This window comes from Triturus cristatus, chromosome 4_2 (assembly GCF_964204655.1).
Source record: "Triturus cristatus chromosome 4_2, aTriCri1.1, whole genome shotgun sequence".
Lineage (NCBI taxonomy): Eukaryota > Metazoa > Chordata > Amphibia > Caudata > Salamandridae > Triturus > Triturus cristatus.
In genome coordinates this window covers 85676015-85695852 of record NC_140586.1, presented here as the reverse complement: position 1 = coordinate 85695852, position 19838 = coordinate 85676015, and the positions used below count along the sequence as shown (strand labels likewise).

The 19838-nt window shown below is 45.4% G+C and overlaps 1 protein-coding gene across 1 annotated transcript in view; it reads left to right on the top strand.

Annotated features, from left to right (window-relative positions):
• DNM2 (dynamin 2) overlaps positions 1-19838 on the top strand; it is a 752889-nt gene that overhangs the window by 659839 nt on the left and 73212 nt on the right. The window lies entirely within an intron of this gene.

The window sequence follows — 19838 nt, the reverse complement described above, 5'->3', positions numbered from 1 at the left end:
TTGGTGCCTGGCACTGTCTCTATGGTTTCAAGGTGTGGTGTGGGTCTTCTGTCACTTGTTGTTCAGCACATGTCATTTTGTTGTTTGGTCATGCTGCTGCCTTTAATGCCATAATGTTGCAGACCCTTGCTGTTGCACATAAGCATCTAATGGTTTATGCGTCTCACACAATCTACAAAAGGATATCCATTGTTGATTTATAATTTGGGCAATGGGTGGGACTATTTCAGCAGTGGTTGCAAAGGGCGATGCTCCTTCAAGGAATCTTCTGTTGATTAACAATTTAACCCCTTCGACGCGCATGACGGAACGGTTCCGTCATGCACGTCGGTTGGGCTGTGCTTATGACGGAACCGTTCCGTCATGGCCCCGCCCGCGCTCAGAACCTTCAGCGTGGCTCGGAAATCCGCGCCGCGCTGAAGGGGTTAAGACCGCTTACCATTCCTCATATTATAAATCTGACAATGCTACTCAAGATGGAAAACTAATGACACAAGGAAGTAACTTTCTTTTTGTAACTAAAGTCCTTTATTTTATTTCAGTTGCAATTATATTATATATATGTTCTTGGCATATGAGCTGCAGATTATACACTGTGCATAGATCGCCATCTGGTGTTGGGCCCGGATGTTTGCTGTTTGTTTTTCTTCTTGGACAGTCTTTGGAAGTCACGAGTTCGGTGACTCCTCCTTCGGTCCGTACTGCGCCTGGGCTTCGGCTCCATCCTCAGATTGTTTTTTTCCGCCATCGGGCTCGGATGTTATACTTCGTGCTCCGGCTTCGAACCTTTCCAGTTTGACCTTCGGCGAAAAATCCTCGTCCATCGAGACTCTTCAGACGAAAATCGGCTTCTTCATCTCTCTTTTCGGCACTTCCTCGATTCCAGGCATTGGCAGCGGCCTTCGGGCCTACCTCGACTCCGGTCTCAGCCGATGGAAAGGACTCCCTTCAAGAAGTGCCCAAAATGTGGGTCTAAATTTCCCCACACCGATCTCCATCAGGTGTGCAACCTCTGCCTCTCTCCCGAACACGAGGCCCGAGACTGCCCCGCCTGTAAGTCTTTTCGATCGAAAAAGACCATTCGGGATCGACGAGCTCGACGCACCATGGCGCACTCATCGACCTCGGCTCCACCTGACATCTTCGGAGAAGATACAGGGGCTTCGGGACAGCAGCACACCGAACAGGAGGACGACGTCGTCAGCGCTTCCGAAGCCGACGACTCCGACATGGAGGAGATCACACCGGCGCACAGGGTCGTGAGTACTCTACCCCCTCCCGCGCCCATACCGAAAAAGACTCCGGTTACCTCTTCGCCCCCGGGCCTAGGTAAAACCAAGCATACCGCTTCCATCACCCCACCTTCGGGCCCGGTGAAAAAGCATTACAAGTCTCCTGGCGGCTCGGGCTCGAGCCAGCCTCCTAGCGGCGCCGAAAAACACCCTTCGGTGCCGAAGAAAACCAGCTCCGTGCCGAAGCCATCGGTGTCGAAACCTGGCCTCTCGGTGCCGACCAAACAGAAGTCCCTCGGCACAGACGCTTCCGTGTCGAAGCCTGCCTCGGCGCCGACCAAAAAATCGGAGGCCCCGAGAAAGCATGGCGCGGATAAACCAACGAAGCCCTCGGTTCCGAAAACATCGGCACCGGTAGAGGAATCGGTGCCGGAGGAGCTTTTCACGCCAGATCCTCTTCAAAAGACTTTAACCAAGGATCCAAAGACTGGACATTTGACTTTGTCTTCCAAGAAAAGACATTTAGACAAGCCAGCTCCACCTCCACCACCAAAACGGAAGGACTCTGCCACATCTCCATTCAGAGTACCCTCTCCACCACCTCCACCTCCTCCACTCCCTCCATCTCCGCCCCCACCTTCTCCACCCTTGCCTCATCGCTCTCCAACCCCGTCTCCAGACCCTGATGACCAAGGGGATCCATTCTATTATCCAACAGATGCCCCATAGGACCCCACTCCTCCGGGAACACCTGACCCATGGGAGGATTATCACAACCCAGATGTGCCTCAGGATGATCTTTATCCATCCAGGCCATCTCCACCAGAGGACTCCCTGGGGTTCCACCACCTCTTACAACGGGCGGCACATTATCATGGGGTGGAGTTACACAGTGATCCAGTTGAGGAAGACTTCCTACTTGACACGTTTGACATAGCAGATAAATCTACCGCTATATTACCCATGCTTAAGGGGGTGACCAAACATGCGACAGAGGTTTTCAAAGACCCCGTCAGAGCTAGGGTCTTAAACCCCAGAATAGAAAAGAAATACAAAGCAGCCCCCACAGATCCTGCCTATATTAAAGGACCTGCACCCCTAGACTCATTAGTGGTAGCCACAGCTAGGAAGCGCTCTAATTCCCAGTCATCAGGTGAAGCTCCGCCACCCGATAAGGAGTCCAAACTCCTAGACGCGTCAGGGAAACGCACTGCCTCGCAAGCTGCCAATATGTGGCGCATCGCCAACACGCAAGCGTTGCTGGCGCGTTACGACAGAGCACACTATGATGAACTGGAGGCTCTTATGCAACACCTCCCAGAGAAATCTAAAAATAAGGCTAATGAACTAATACAAGAGGGAAAGATTATTACCAACACCTCTATTAAATGTGCCCTTGACGCAGCAGACACGGCTTCCAGGGCTATAAACATCAGTGTTCTGCTTCGCCGCCACGCCTGGCTCAGGATCTCAGGCTTTAAACCAGAGGTCCAAGCGTCTATACTAAACCACCCTTTTGACCAACAACACTTGTTTGGCCCAAAAGTAGACGAAGCCTTGGAAAAAATGAAGAAGGATACAGATATGGCAAAGTCTATGGGAGCACTACAATCACACACCCCTAGACGCTCCTTTCGCCGTTCCTCCTTTCGAGGCTCTGGCAGAGGCTACTCTTCCGATAACGCCTCCACATCCTATAAGTCCCCTCCTCAAAATACCTTCACAAAGGGCTATCAAAGAGGTGGATATCGAGGAAACAATAATAAAGGCAGGGGCAAAACCAACACCGCCCGTTCTGCCACACCGCCCACACAATGACTTTCCCCCGCTCCCCCCAGACCATTCCACTCCGGTCGGGGGCAGACTACAAGATTTCCTTTAAACCTGGGAGACCATAACATCAGACAAATGGGTGACCCAAATTATTCGGTCAGGGTACTGTCTCGAACTAACTTATACCCCCCCCAAACATTCCACCCAGACACCGTGCGATGTCACAAGAACATACCACACTTCTGAAACAAGAAGTACTCTCCCTCCTACAAAAACAAGCTATAGAGCAAGTCCCCGTCAATCAGCAAAATTTAGGGGTCTTCTCTCTGTACTTTCTAATACCAAAGAAGGACGAGACCCTCCGGCCTATTCTAGACCTCCGGCCTCTAAATGCATATATCCATTCAGACCATTTTCACATGGTAACTCTCCAACAAGTTCTCCCACTCCTCTGTCAGGACGACTTTCTCACTACACTGGACTTGAAAGACCCATACTTTCATATTCTAATACACCCTGCTCACAGAAAGTACCTCCGATTTGTGGTGGACGGCCAACATTATCAGTTCAAGGTTCTCCCCTTCGGGGTCACAACCGCACCACGGGTGTTGACCAAATGGCTGGCAGTAGTGGCGGCACAACTCAGAAGACAGAACATTCACGTCTTCCCCTATCTGGACGACTGGCTCATAAAAGCCGCGTCCTACCACCAGTGTGTGCAGCATACAAACACTACCATCCAACTACTCCACCAGCTAGGCTTCACGGTGAACCACCAAAAGTCTCACTTAATACCGTCTCACACAAAACAATACCTCGGTGCCACTATAGACACCTCAAGAGCCATAGCCTATCCCAACTCAGCCAGAATCGCAAGCATACAAGTCTTGCGCCAAAGATTCCTTCTTCAGCACTCTCTCCCAGCAACAGTGTTCATGAAACTAATAGGGATGATGGCATCTTGCATCTTCATAGTGCCTCATGCAAGACTTCACATGCGTCCACTCCAAGAGTGCCTAGCACGCCAGTGGAACCAGGCCCAGGGACAGCTGACGGATCTGGTGTTGGTGGACGGTCGCACCCATCGCTCTCTGCAGTGGTGGAACACCACAAACCTTTCCAAAGGGCGACCGTTCCTGGACCCGGTTCCTCAGGTGGTTCTAACAACGGACGCATCGCTCGCCGGCTGGGGAGCGCACCTATTACACCTCACAGTGCAAGGTGTATGGACGCCACAACAGAGGTTACTCCACATCAATCATTTGGAGTTGTTGGCGATCTTTCTAGCCCTGAAATCGTTTCAGAAACAAATCTCAGCCAAGGCAGTCCTCATTCGCACAGACAATATGACTGCAATGTATTATATTCAAAAACAGGGGGGGCCACACTCTCCCCAGCTCTCTCGCTTAGCACAGAGCATATGGAGATGGGCAATCCCACAAAAAATCTTTCTCCTGGCACAGCACGTCCCAGGTATACAAAACACCATGGCAGATCTGCTCAGCAGACAAACGCAGCAAATGTACGAATGGGAACTACATCCACAAGTTCTTCACCCATTCTTTCACAAGTGGGGGCATCCTCAGATAGACCTCTTCGCCACCCACGAAAACAAAAAATGCCCAAGCTTCGCCGCCAGATACCCACACCCATTGTCCAAAGGCAATGCGATATGGATGAACTTGTCAGGCAAATTTGCATACGCCTTTCCACCTCTCCCGCTAATTCCATTAGTGGTAAGGAAGCTACAACAGCACTCCCTCACACTCATTCTGGTAGCCCCAACATGGGCCAGGCAGCCGTGGTACACCACACTACTACAGCTCTCTGTGGTGCCACATCAAAAACTGCACCTGTCCCCATGCCTCCTAACCCAGAACCATGGAGAAATCAGGCACCCGGACCCAGCTCAGCTCAACCTTGCGATCTGGCTCCTGAAATCTTAGAATTTGGATACCTTAATCTTCCCCCTGATTGCATGAACATTATCAGGGAAGCCAGACGTCCTACCACTCGAGCATGCTATGCCGCAAAGTGGAAGAGATTTGTTGTTTACTGCCGTAACAATACAATCAACCCTTTAGATGTATCCATACAGCACATCATATGCTATCTGCTCCATCTTCAAAGGTGTAACCTGGCGTACTCTTCCATCCGTCTACACCTAGCAGCAATTGCTGCTTACCTGCAAAACAGACAGCATTTATCACTTTTCAGAGTACCTGCTATTAAAGCCTTCATGGAAGGCCTTAAAAGAGTAATTCCACCCAGGGCACCACCCTCACCTGTGTGGAATCTAAACATAGTTCTTACCAGGCTAATGGGTCCGCCTTTCGAACCAATGCATAAATGTGAGCTACAGTTCCTTACTTGGAAAACAGCTTTCCTCGTAGCTATCACTTCCCATAGAACGGTTATTGAGATACAAGCGTTCACTATACAAGAACCCTTTTTACAGATACATCACAGCAAGGTGATACTTCGCACAAATCCAAAATTTCTGCCCAAGGTCATTTCCCCCTTCCATCTTAATCAATCGGTGGAATTACCGTTTTTTTTCCCGCAACCCCAATCTGTTGCGGAAAGGGCTCTACATACACTTGATGTTAAAAGGGCTTTACTGTACTACATACAAAGAACGCAACCTTTCAGAACGACTAAACAGTTGTTTGTCTCCTTCTCTCCACCGCATAAAGGCAACCCCATCTCAAAATCAGGGATAGCTAGGTGGATTGTAAAGTGCATACAAATTTGCTATCACAAAGCAAAAAGAACATTATCTGTTCCACCTAAAGCCCACTCTACAAGAAAGATAGGGGCTTCTATGGCTTTTCTAGGGAACATACCCTTAGATGACATCTGCAAAGCAGCCACATGGTCAACACCGCACACCTTCACAAAACATTACTGTGTAGACGTGCACTCCAAACAACAAGCTAGTGTGGGCCAGGCTGTACTAAAGACACTGTTTCAAACCACTGCAACGGATACCGGTGGTCGCCGCTAGGGTTGGGTACTGCTATATAATCTATGCACAGTGTATAATCTGCAGCTCATATGCCTCGAACGGAATATGCTACTTATCAGTATGCATCTGTTCTTGGCATGTAGAGCTGCAGATCTATACACGCCCACCCGCCTCCCCGGCTACATGTATCCGTTCCAGTCTATCTTATTTAGATACAACACACATGGGTTTCTTACTATTATCACTACGCTCCAGCTTTTCCCTGCTGGCGAAAAACAATCTGAGGATGGAGCCGAAGCCCATGCGCAGTGCGGACCGAAGGAGGAGTCACCGAACTCGTGACTTCCAAAGACTGTCCAAGAAGAAAAACAAACTGCAAACATCCGGGCCCAACACCAGATGGCGATCTATGCACAGTGTATAGATCTGCAGCTCTACATGCCAAGAACAGATGCATACTGGTAAGTAGCATATTCCTTATTTATTTAAGTTACTGGATCTTGTTGGGGGGATGGTACTTTTTCACAGTGGGCAAAGGTCCCAGGGTTTATGAATCTGAAAAAGACTTCCCATTATGGAGGGTATTTGCTATAAGCCTTTCACAGACTTTTGGGGAACGGGGAATGTATGTACCATTTACTTCACCTTTATGGGCCTCTTCTTCAGAGCTGTAACGTTACAGATCTATGACCTTAAAATAATTTTCAAGGGGATACTCATCAATGGTCATAAGCACTGATTTACCCCGCCCACGTGTGGGATCCAGGAGTACCTTGTAATATATATGTGTAAGTTCTTTTACAAAACAAAAAGGGTCCATATATGTATAGAAAATAGGCTCTGCTGCCCAAAAATAGCTAGAAATGGTCAAATGTAATTCATCTTCTATGTTTAAAAAAAAACCTCTCTAATTGTATTGATATAGTCATTGTTTCTAAAGTGCTTAGAAATATCAGTCGCAAATCTTTAAAAGAAACAAAAAATAGAGGGAATTTAAGTGCTAGCACATAGGCTGCACACCTAGAGCATTAAAACTGGTACTGTGCCTTTAACGGTCTCAGCCTTACTCCAGTATACCATCATTCTCCAGAGGTGACAGATCAGTTCATGTTTCATTCTCATGTCCACTGGATCGTGGAGCACTGAACTCAGTCTTTTTGGCCTATTGTCTCTAAACACCTCTTTCAAACCTGATCTAACCAACCTCACTCGACGCACTTAAGAACCAGAGGGGTTTTTCCTTATTTTCTGACCGGAATTGACCATATTTCCTTGTCAGAATGCCTTCATTTTTTGTGAAGTAACTTGCCAGTGGCTAAAAAAAGTTGTAATTGCTGCATTGTTTGTCTTCCTGAGGTTCACCATCTAGAAGACTGTGGACTTTGCAAAAAGATGTCCAGAAGAACCCTGAAGGCTAGGCAGAGGATCAGATTGCTCAGTCTACAGCAAAAGGCTTCAAGAAACCGCTTCAGGATGTGAAGAAGGGCGAGGAGCCAAATATACGTCTACCTTGGCACCTTTGTCTCGCTCTAGGGACTGCCCAAGAGGTAGATATAAAGAGCACAAGAAGTCTCATTAGGAACATTTTCCAATCAATGTTGAGGCCTATGACGTTGAGAACAGGAACTGTTGCCACATGCTTCGCAATCGAGACATGGTACCGCACCATAAATGTCAAGATTACTCAGCAAGTCAAAGCCAAGACCACCCCCATCAATGCCTAAAGAATAACTTCATCTCTATCACAGAGGGATACAGTTGTTTGCCTCTGTTGCTTTAAAGGTTAGTGACACACTTCAGATTCAGAGTACTCCAGGGCATGCTCACCCACAGGGAATGTGATGCCTGCGGTCAGTCTATCGCCCACTCCTCCAACCTAAATGCCTATCTCTCTACGCTTTTCACAAGTGTCATTGGTTCCTCCTTTTTCACCACAGCGACCAAGTTCACCAGTGGTCCCACAGGTTCCATCTCAGCCTGAGCATAAAGAGACTCCATGGAAAAGGGGATATACTAGATCTAGATCCCCCATGAAAAACTAGATCCCCATGAAAATGCCACAGACTTAATACTGGAAGATCATCTTCAGGCAGGACCTCTAGGCGATGACACTATTCACCATCAGTGCCATACTCTGTGTTCCTTTATTGGAGATTCTCCTCCAACACTTTCTGATTCTGCACCAGTGATAGTATGATCAAAAAATAAAATTAATACCTTTAACAAAGTTTTGGTAAGTGGAGCTACCAAGTTAAACGTCCCTATCCTGATGGCTAACACCTCTACGTCAGTGTTTTTTTAAAACTCTTCACCACAGGGATTCTTCAAAACCTTTGCTGCTCTTGGTTCCAGGTCTCTTGGAACCCACCATGCAATAGTTTGACACCAGATTCCCTGAAAGCTGCACCTTCCAAATTGATGAAAAAATATAAAGAGCCTCTATTTTTTAGATCAGATACAACTAATGATTCAGTGATAATTTCTTCTGCTAAGAAATGTCACACTGTTGCATCTTCATCCACTGTTCTTCCTGACATGGATAGTAAACCTATGGATTCAATATGAAGAAAAATGTGGACAGACAGGATTTTTCGGAGATTTTACAGGAGGGCATGATGGTTTCAAATCCTGTCTTAAGAGCTACAAAAGACACTTCTGGCCTTTCTGATGGCGACTTTTAGCTGCAGATTCCTTCCCTTAGAATTATCCCCGGGTGTCAACCTGGATTTAGAAATATTTCATGAGCAGCACTCCTGCGCACCTGTAGGTGGTGGTGTTCGTATCGTATGGCTCTGTCCATGCCGAAAGTGATGTGAGCAGTGACTATATAGGCACCACCTCAGCGCGCTGACGTCAGTTTGTCTTTCCGCGGCAGTCAGCGCAGATCCGCAGATAGAACTACCCTGATTAATTTTTGATTATTTTTTTTTTCCCACTTTGGCTGAATTTGTTTAGGACTTCTCTCCTGGTGTGGCAGGGTTATCAATGAGTAAGGCTCGATTCAAGCCCTTCGATGCCCGTCACTGACAAATGTGGGTGGTGGACCCACACGTCGTCTGTCTCTGGTGGTATGAGCGTGGCCACGATGCTAAGACCTGTGTCAATTGTCGCACCATGCATTCCAAGGCCTTGTGGGAGTGATCCCTCAAACTCCTTGCTGCTCGATGTGGGACGCTGTGACTGTTTCGATTCCGGTCAAGAGGAGGTCTATGGATTGGTTGCACAGCTATCGATCTTCGTCGCAGTTGAAGTCGTCTCATTCCGATAAGTCCTACAGGAAAAAGAGCAAAAAGTCCCTCTAAGTCGCCCAGCTAGACTTTGGAGCATTGGCACTGGCTGGCTCCGTGTCTCTTCTAGTTTCCTGGGGCCTGAGCAACCCCACCCAACTTTGAGAATTTTTTGTGGGTGGCCATTACCTTCTGGAGGCCTTCAGGCCCTTCTGGTTCAAGAGGGGAGCCTGCTGGTCTTCCGCCAGCAGGTTTGCCCTCTGCGCCATTGGATCCACAGATGGATCAGGACTGATGCCGGTCAGCCACCTCGACCTTCCCTGGCGCCACGCGCCATCCCCATTCTTATCCCAGGCTCCGACGTGGAGCCGAATGGGTGCCAGCTGGAGCTGTGCCATCCAGGTCTGTTCCTGAACCTTATTCCTTTGGGGTTGGACTTGAGGAGGATTGGAAAGTGACTCTGGCCCCTTTGAATACCAGCCCCTAGATGCAATCAGGACACCTGGTGTGAGGATCTGGCATATGCCAGTAGACTGGACACCACCCAGATATTGGCTTGGACTTTCCTCCTACCGTGGCTACGGAGGAGAGAGCCTCATTTGCTGTGGTTGTGAGGTTAGCCGAGGTCCTAGACTTTCAGCTGCCCTCTGTGCTGTCAAGACAAACGTCTTGACAGAGGTGCTTCAGCCGAAAGTAACCCCTTCATAACTGTTTCTCATGTTTAATGAAGTCCTCATGGACGTCCTATTCGGGGCCTTGTCCAAGCCCTGCACAGAGGTTCCTGTGAACAGAACAATTTCCTGTTGCCATTGCCACGCTCCAAGGGACCCCAATATCCTCACACAGCACCCTACCCCGTAGAACTTGGTGGTCCAAGCCTCCGTTTCCCGAGTAAATCCTGGCATATTCCCTCCAACCCCACCGGTTAGGGAATCCAAAAGGCTAGACACCTTGGGCAAGAAATTGTTTTCTTTCGCCGACATGGCACTGTATTCTGTGAACACCGCATGTCTTTATCCCATTTACTCTGTTATTCGGTTGCTCTTGTGCTGCCTAAGGTCCCGGAGGAGGCCCGGGCCATACTCTCCCAAGCTTTTACTGGTGGGAGAAATGCAGCTAAGTTCACAATCCGATGTGGGTTGGACACTTAATCGGTGACCTTACGTCGCCATACCTGGCTAAGGACGACTGGCTTTTCTGGGGATGTCCAATTATTGCTTATGTACGTGCCCTTTGATGGCTCCTGTCTCTTTGGAGACAAGGCGGACTCAGCACTAGAGCGCTTCAAGTAAAGCAGATCTATGGCCAGGTCCTTGGGCTTTTTCATGTCCCCTTGCCAACCCCAGTCCACCTTTCGTGGCTGCGGAAGGTGCTTCCAGCTGCATCTCTACCCGCCCAGCCACCACAACAAGCAAGATTCCCAGCCCCTGCATGGGCGAGGACGCATACCCACAGACTCCGTGGGCCAGTCCAGCACTCCCGTCAGCTGTAGCCTCCAAGCCTCTTTAGTTTGCCCTCCGACAATCATGGGCACCAATTGAAAGGCAGGATGTGCCATCACCTTCACCACTGGAGATCGATAATTTCCAACCGCTCGGTTTTCCAGATTGTCCGAAGGGGCTGTTCACTCCCCTTGGTGACCAACCCTCCACCCATGCCACTGACTTGTGACAAGCTGACGGAAAACCATCTTTCCGTACTCTACCAGGAACTGGTGGCTGTCTTAGCCATGGGAGCCATGGAGAGGGTGCCGACAGCAGAAGTAGTTTGTGGTTGCTATCTAGTCTAGTGTCCAAAAGGATGGAGGCCTTCATCCTATCCTAGATCTGCACCCTGTCAATGTTTTCCTGAAAAAGAAGTTCAAAATGCTTACGCTTGTTCAAGACCTGTCTGCCCTGAATCCCGGAGACTGGATGGTAACGTTGGCCTTGCAGAGTGCACACTTCCATACTCCTGCAATTCACAGACGATCAAGAGCACTTTCAGTTCACCGTGCTCCTCTTTGGGCGATGGTGGTGGTTGTAGCTCACCTGCGGAGATCAGGGGTGCCAATCCTCTCCTATCTCGATGACTGGTTGTTGAAAGTGAGCTTGTCCCTGACAAGACGTCCCCCACCTCTAGACTATTTGTGGACCTCCTGCATTCACTGGGGTTCACTATAAATGTGTTAAAGTCACATCTGACACCTTCTCCAATGCTCCCTTTCATCGGAACTGCTCTGGACACAGTGTAATTTTTTACTTATCCTCCCGAATGGCGAGTCCAGGATATTCAGGTTATAATACCGATGAGTCCGCCTCTATCCTTGCTTTCGTGAGACTTACTTTGAGGCTGCTGGGCCTCAAGGCCTTTTGCATCCTGCTTGTGACGCGTGCCTTCTGGCATATGTGGGCGCAGCATCAGAGGAGTCTCGCCGACATGGTCCAGATATCAGAGGCACTGCAAAAGATATGTTGTTGTGGTTAATGAACCACAAGTGGGTCAGTGGCAGACCCCTCTACACTCCGCAACCAGATCTGACAGTAGTGATAGATACGTCACTCCTGGAATGGGTGGCCATCTGGGAGAGGTGGAGATCAGACGCCTCTGGTGGAAGTCGGACTCCACATCAACCTATTTGCACCCTGAGTGATCCGGCTTGCATTGAAAGCCTTTTTTACTCTTCATCAATAGAAGGCTATTGCAGGTGTTCAGACAACACTCCTGACCTGTGCTAAAGCAATAAACAGGGTGGTTGGGGTAGTGGATCCTTTGTCAAGAGGCCATGAGCCTCTGGACATTGCTGGAACTTCAGGGCATTTCCCTAGTGGTTCAACACCTGGCGGGCTCTTTGAATGTCATGGCGGGCAAACTCAGCCGAAGATGCCTAGCAGATCACAAATGGAGTATTCATCCGGAGGTGATGCGAGGTCTCTTTCAGCAGTGTGGAGAGCCTTGGTTAGATCTGTTTAGCACTTGTTGGGAATGTGCATTGTCAGCAATTTTATGTCCTGGAACTTCAAAGGCAGCTCTCGCTAGGAGACACTTCTCGTCTCGAGTGGAGCTCAGGCCTCCTGTACACCTTTCTGCCCATACCACTCCTGCTCAGAGTTCTCAAGATAATCTGGAACGACCAGGCCAAAGTCCTCCTTGTGGCTCAAGACTGGGCTCTAAGAGTTTGGTATACCAAGCTGTTGAGCATGGCCATCTGTCCTCCGATCAGGCTGCCCCTTCGGGAGGATCTTCTGTCATAGCAGTAGGGGAGGGTTCTCCACCCAATCCAGTCAACCCTCCACCTTCAGACGTGGCGATTGAGCGGCTTTGCTCCACCAAGACGATGTATGCCAACCGATGGAATACATTTGTGGCATGGTGTGCTGAGAAACGGATTGATCCCTTATCTTCTTCCCTTCCCCAGGTTCCTTAGTTTATCCTTACCCTGGCCCAGCAGAACTCTGGATTGGGCATTTTGAAGGGTTATTTGTCTGCAATCTGTGCTTTTCTACAGCTGCCAGATCAGCCTTTCTCTTCAAGTCCCCTATTGTAAATAGGTTCCTTAAAGGTCTATAGAACATATTTCCCCCATCTCCCTTTCTTATGCCTCAATGGGAACATAGCTTGATTCTTACTTTCTAATATGTTCTCCTTTTGAATCGCTTTATTCTTGTCTTCTTGGGCTCCTCACCAACAAGACAGCCTTTCTGGTAGCAATGACATCTGTCCGAAGGATCCTTGAGCTACAGGCACTGTCCTATCAGTCTCCCTACATCTTGTTTTTTCCCGACGAACGGGTCCTTCAGACTCAAGCATTCTTCTTACCAAAGGTTGTCACCCCGTTCAATGTAGGTTAGTCCCTCACTTTGCCTACTTTTAACGCTCTGCCTCATCCCTCTAGAGAAGAGGAGAAACTCAACTGGGTGGACCCACAAAGAGCATTGTCATTCTACCTTGACCGCACAAAACCATCATGGGTGGACGATCAACTCTTCGCGGGGCACGTGAGGGCCAAGAAGGGGAAGGCTGTGCAGAAACAGACCATCTCTTGATGGATCGTACTCTGCATTAAAATCTTCTCTGCATCGTCTTCCCATTCACTCCTGCAGGACTTTCTGGTGTGAAATTGTTTGGCAGACCCACCTCCGGGGAGTTATTGCTTGGGTATCTTTCTAAGATAAGGAATCTGCGTCTAGAAGTCTCTATCAGATGAACAAGTTAGTTACCGTCAGTAACGCCATATTAGTTCCTTCACAAACCTCTCTTCAATGTAGCTGTAGTGAAGAAATTCTTTTAAGGTATTATTGTATTGCCTCCCATTCAGACCTCTTTTACCCCATGGGAATCGTTGTGCTTTCCAAACTCATTGGTCCTCTCTTTGACCCTATACATAAAGCAAATCTGCAATACTTATTTTGGAAGATAGCCTTTCTTATAACCATTACGTCCTTCCACAGAATGACCAAAATTCAAGCTTTGTGTTCAAAAGAGCATTCTAAAGTTTTTCTTAAGGACAAAGTTGTAATGAGAACGCACTCTTCCAAAGGTTGCATCAGATTTTCATGTCGGACAATTTCTTCAACAACCTTTTTCCCCAAATCTGGGGCCATTCATTGTATGTCAAGAGTATTGCAATTTTATCTTGATGTGACAAGAGATAGCCAAACCTGACCACCTGTTCGAGTAACAGTCTTCCTAGGACTGGTGTCTCTACTTCAAAACAATCCATTCCAGGTGGATTGTTTCTTGTATCATTATTTGTTACCAATTAGCAAACAAATCCCTCCAACTCAACTAGAGGAAAAGCAGAGACTATGGTTTTAATAAGAAACCTACCCATCTCGAAATACGTAAAGCTGCTACATGGAGATCAATACACACATTTACTAGATGCAGATGTATATTGATCTTCATGTAGCAGCTTTACATATTTCCAGAGGGTACGTTTCTTATTAGTATCTTTTTTGCCCACACATTTTTGTTGTGGAATTAGCTTGCTCTTCTATGACTACTAATGAGGATCCCTGGATGAGGAGTAAAGGTTTTTTTTTTTACCTGTAATCCTAGTTCTCCTCCAGGGAAATCCTCATCAAAGTCATGAGTAACTGTGCCACTTCCCTGAACAGGAGTTTAAAGCAGTAGTTTTTATTTTGTGCCCATGATCTTTACCTTTGTAAAAAAATGAACTGACCTTTCACCTCTGATGCATGATGGGATACTCGAGTAAGGATGAAATACCTTAAAGCCATAGTGCCAGTTTTAATACTCTAGTCGTGTAGCCTATGTGCTAGCATTGTCCTGCATTCCTGTTACTTTTCCCCTCTTTAAAAAGAGGTTTGTGACTGATATTTCTCATCTCTTTGGATACAGTGAATATGTTAATACAATTAAAGATGTTTTTAAAAATGAAACTTGGTCTCTTGTAGCTTTTATTGGGCTGCAAATTCTTTTATTTTCTATACATAATAGTGTATTTTTGTTTTTAAAAACTTGTGCATAAATAGATATATAATTTGCAAAGATTTCTGAGATCCTGCACATGGGCAGGAAGATTCAATGCTTATGAGTTTGATGAAGATTCCTGTGAAACCCTGGAAGACAACTAGGAGTACAGGTAAGAAACATTTTCTCCACAACCCTAAAGGCCCCCCTAACCCCCACCCCCCTTCATGTTTACCCTTTTGGTAGGAGAAAAGCCTCATTGATCTACAGGGAAGATGCTGATGATGTGTGGTGGTACAGGTGAGCACCATTAACTTCTCAACCATGTGATCTTCAGAGTCATAAATTTGAGAATGCTCTACTTCATGGTCATTGATAGTATTCTGGAAGCGCTTGGTAAAGTGCTTTTTATGCAACGTTCTTTAATGTCTGCTCTCCTGCTCCTTTCCATACCTTCAGTGTCTGCTAGGAAGAATACCTTAATTTCGAGACCAGGTACTATTCTGGCTTATACAACCTGCTCATATCAAATTAAGTGGTTTTGTTTAAAATCTCAAATCAGTTTTCTGAGAAGTTAGTTACTCTCTGAACTTTTCTGGATTACTGGAGCTCCAAAAAAGGAAACCGTTGACATACTGATTTTTAGAGAAGGGATTATACATGACTGATATTTGCATTCTAGGAGTTTATATTGTCGGAATGCCAGAAGAAATATTTTTTCAGCATGAAGCGTTTATAGATGAGTTTAAAAAAATATAGATGCAGACGAAACCATGCTGTTAAATCCATTAGAAATAAAACCAGTTTAAAAAAAAAATTGGTTAAACACAATCTTAGTTCTTCATTATGGGAGTTTAGGGAATTTTCATAAGTATTAGAATATCTCTCTGTGCATGATCAGTATCCCAGAACACTTCTTAAACAGACAGAAATAAAACTTTCCATTGCTAAACAAACAGTGCATATTTAAAGGCATTTGTTTTTGTATCTTTTAGCAAAATGAATACATCAGAAAATCCTGGAGAATTTAAATGGGTGGAAAACCCATGTGGAACTGCCTTGTTTGTCCAGTTTTTTCCATACCATTGCCTTTCAAAATAAAAAATGAAATCAAACTTTTCCCATAGCCATATCATCATATAAAGCATGGGTACTCACTAACTTTATCTCGGGCCATAAGAATAGTCTGGGTTGTGGCCGAGGGCCGCACCGATGGGCCTGCAGGTGAGGGTGGTGTTAAGTGGGGTGGGGCTACTAGAGTCAAGAAAAATCACGTTTTTAAGACATTACTTGACCGTGCTGTATTTCAAAAGCATAATGTCGCATGCATTCACTTGCATTGGTTCCTCTTCTCTGCGCCTACTTTGACCTTAATGCATTCAGAATTATTTTTTGCACCATGGTGGGCAATGGGCACAAGGCTCATGCACACTCACGTGTGTGTACACACACAAATACACACACACATATGCATGCACACACATACTTTCATAGACATGCACTCGCGAATGCGCACACTCGCATACAAACACACAGTATTTTAGGCATTTCAGTTTTTTTTTTTACACTTCACTCCCACTTCCAGGGGCTGCATCTCCCCTCCTGTGCATGGCTGTAATACTGCAGGCAAAGTTACTATCTATTGGCTTTCAAAGGAGGAGGCAGATAAATATGGGCATGCCTCAATCAAATGGGTGAAGGAGCCATTGTGTGTGGCTTGGGTGAGCAGGGTAAGGAGGCAGAGAGGACCCTAGACTGAGCTTTGGGCAGCCAACAGAGTAAGCAGAAAGGGTTCTTGGATGTGCTTTGAGCAACTGTGGGGACGGTTAAGTGGGCATCACATGATCTTTCTGGATGTAGGATTCAAAGTGATGGGAGGCACTGAGTTTGCTTCAGAAGTTGAGAGAGGAAATGGAGATGGTCATTGGATGTGTGTTTCAGTTTATAGAGAGGACTGAGGGGGGCTTGTGCGTGGTTTGGCAGGCAAAATTTGGAAGGGTGCAGGGGTCTTACACTGTGCTTGTACAATTAGGCTTGTTAGAAGGTGCTTGCAAATTATAATTACAGCTGCAAATTCATATGAATTCAGGGCACTTCACGAAGAAGTATGTAACCCCATGTTCTTCCAGTGTCCCAGTGTGTAACTTCCCTTAGCTGACATTCTGTGCGCCTGAATGCCTCCCCCCGCCCCATATGGATGGGACAATATACTGCGAGAAATTGTAGGAGATGGTCGACCCTGTCTTGTCCTCTCCCAGCTAACTGATTTCCGACCCTGTGGTAAAAGGAAACCGAGCAAGTGCTACGAAGAAAGATATGTGGAAATTAGCAGCATGCCCTGCACTTCAATAAGAAAATTCCTGCGGCAACGAAGTGCCAGTTTGGTATTGCAGAATGTGTTACTGTCCCTGTTATGACCAGGCAAAAATACTGCACAAAAAAGTACAACCAGAGGATCCCATATTTTGAGGCTTGATGCAGGGCTGTGGTACCATTGACTGTTTACTATTGAAATGTATATTTTAGGCTAGCTGTATATTTACCAGCAAGCAGTCAACAAAATCTTTTTTTTTTTTTTATTCTTTTTATTGAGAGTTCATAAAAACAGAATACATGATACAAAGCACAATTGTAATAGAATTAATACGGTACAAGGCACAATTCAGATCATAATTGTAAAGTGCAATGTGCAATTGTAAAGCGCAAAATGCATAATGAGAAACAATCTGGCAGACTATTATTTAAGATAATATAGTTAAAATTGAATGCTGTCAGAAAATACAATCGAAAAGACTACGTTTCAAACACACTCCAAAACTTCTCATATTTCTTAAGTGCCCCTGATCTCAATGCGTATTTTCTTTCCCTGCCCTGGATTCGTAGTAATTTTGCCTTCCAAGCCTGGAAAGTTGGTACTTGATCGGTTTTCCAGGACTGCAAAATAAGGGATTTGGCTATTAAAGAGGCTATGAAAAAGGACTCGTCATATGGAGTATGGTTCACAGAGCAACCTAGTACAGGAATTAAGTCGTCAAATATAATAGTGGCTTTAAGCTCAAGGGAGAGATATTTTTCAATTTCCTTCTAAAATGGCTGGATTTTAGGACATTCCCAGACAATATGTTTCCAGTTCCCTTTCTCCTCACACCGGAAACATTTATCAGCAACTAGGGGGAAGATGCTATGGAGATAGGAGGGAGTTCTATAAATCAACCATTTATTGTAAAATTGCATGCGTCTAAAATTCGCACCACGGAAAATTGTTTTATTAAATTTATTTATCTTATCCCATACAAGCTTATTGATTTCAATATTTTCCCTCTTTTTCCACCTCTCAATGATCCTACTGGAGAATACCTGCCCTTTGTCCTCTTTTAATAATTAAATCCAGATACTCATCTTTTTTTTAATTTTATTATTCAAAGCTGTCGAGATACTTTCTTTGTGGTATAGATTTCCTATATCCAACTCTAAGCCTTGGATTGAACATACAGAAAGACCAATTCAAGGTGGAATAAGAATGATGTACCTGCCTGGAGATTTCATCCCATGACTTCCACCTATTTCCGGTGAGGAAGTCTTCAATCTTCACAAAGCCATTTTCTTTCCAGAGATTTAATATTTTACTATCCATACCTCCCTCTTCTCCAAAGTTAAAGTTGTTCGAATCCATTGTATTACTTATTCTAGGAATAGAGTAAAATTTCAAAAACTCAGTTTTCTGTTTGAAAATCCACTGAAGGAACTTGTAACAAACTTTCTTTGGGTCTTTGGTGATTCTAATCGGATCAATTATTTTTACTTCTGACAGTATCTTCTTCATAAAAAAATTGTCTGCCACGTTAGTGTCTGAAAAAAGAAACCTAAAACTGTGGTGTGCAAAGGATGCAAAATAATATTCTCTAATTATTTTGGAAGGGACAACCCTCCTTTTGCAAAAGGGAGGTATAAAGTGTTGCGTGCAAGCCTAGGAGATTTTTTAGCCCAGAGAGAAGAGGAGATCAGGGCGTCCACTTTATTAAAAAAGGAGACCTGGATTGCACAAGGTGCGGCGTCGAACAAAAAATTAAAAAGAGGTAAAACCGACATTCGTATTAATGCTGCTCGCCCCATTAAGGACAGGGGTAATAAATTCCAACTATCTAGAAGAGACCCAACCTTTTTTAACAGAGGTAAAAAGTTCAATAAAAACAGATCTTCCAAATTATCCGATATAAATATTCCCAAATACCTCTTTGGGGATGGGTTGTATATTTGCCTGAATTCTGGTATTAAAGTGTCTACAGTGCAGTTTACTAGAATAATTTCCGTCTTATTAGCATTAATTTTATAACCCCCTAGTTTTTGGAAATCCGAGAATATTTTTAAAATTTTCAATTGACTAGAGGGTTTAGAGTCTAAAAAAAGGGCAATACCATCGGCATATAATTTTATATTAGTCATGCCAGCTACTGGGACTGTCGGTCCGTATTTTCCTAATCGCAATCGCCAAAGGTTCGATAAATAACGCGAATAAAATTGGCGACAGGGGGCAACCTTGTCGCGTGCCTCTAGTGACCAGACATGTCCCAATATGAGAATTGTTGATGATAATCTGTGCCCTAGAATCCATATATAGATGTTTTAAAAGAATGATAAAAGCCTCCGGGAAATTAAAACTGTGCAAAATAGCAAAAAGGCAGTCCCATGACACTAGATCGAAGGCCTTCTCCGCGTCTAAAAGCCAGATTTGAGCCTTCACTTTATTAGTTTAAAAAAAATCTAGTGCCTCCAATACAAACTTCGTGTTTGAATGGAGATGCCTGCCTGCAATAAAACCACACTGGTCATTAGCTACCAAACATCCCACTATTTTATTCAATCGATTTGCTAAAAGTTTTGTAAAAATTTTATAATCTGTATTTAGGAGACGTATGGGTCTATATGAATGTATATTCTCCTTGTCCTTTCCTTTTTTTAAAATGCTAACCACCACAGCTGAGTGGAAAGAGTCTGGTGGGGAGCCTCCTTGGAGTAGGTCATTTAGTAAAAGTAAAAATTCTTTATGTAGGGTTCCTCCAAATTTTTTTAAAAATTCAATCGGAAGACCATCATCACCGTTAGCCTTACCATTGGAGAGGGAACTAATCACCTTATCTAATTCTAACAGTGAGAAGTCCTCTATGAGGCATTTCTTGCCCCCGTCATCTAATTTCGGTATTATCTGTTGCTCTAAGAACTCCC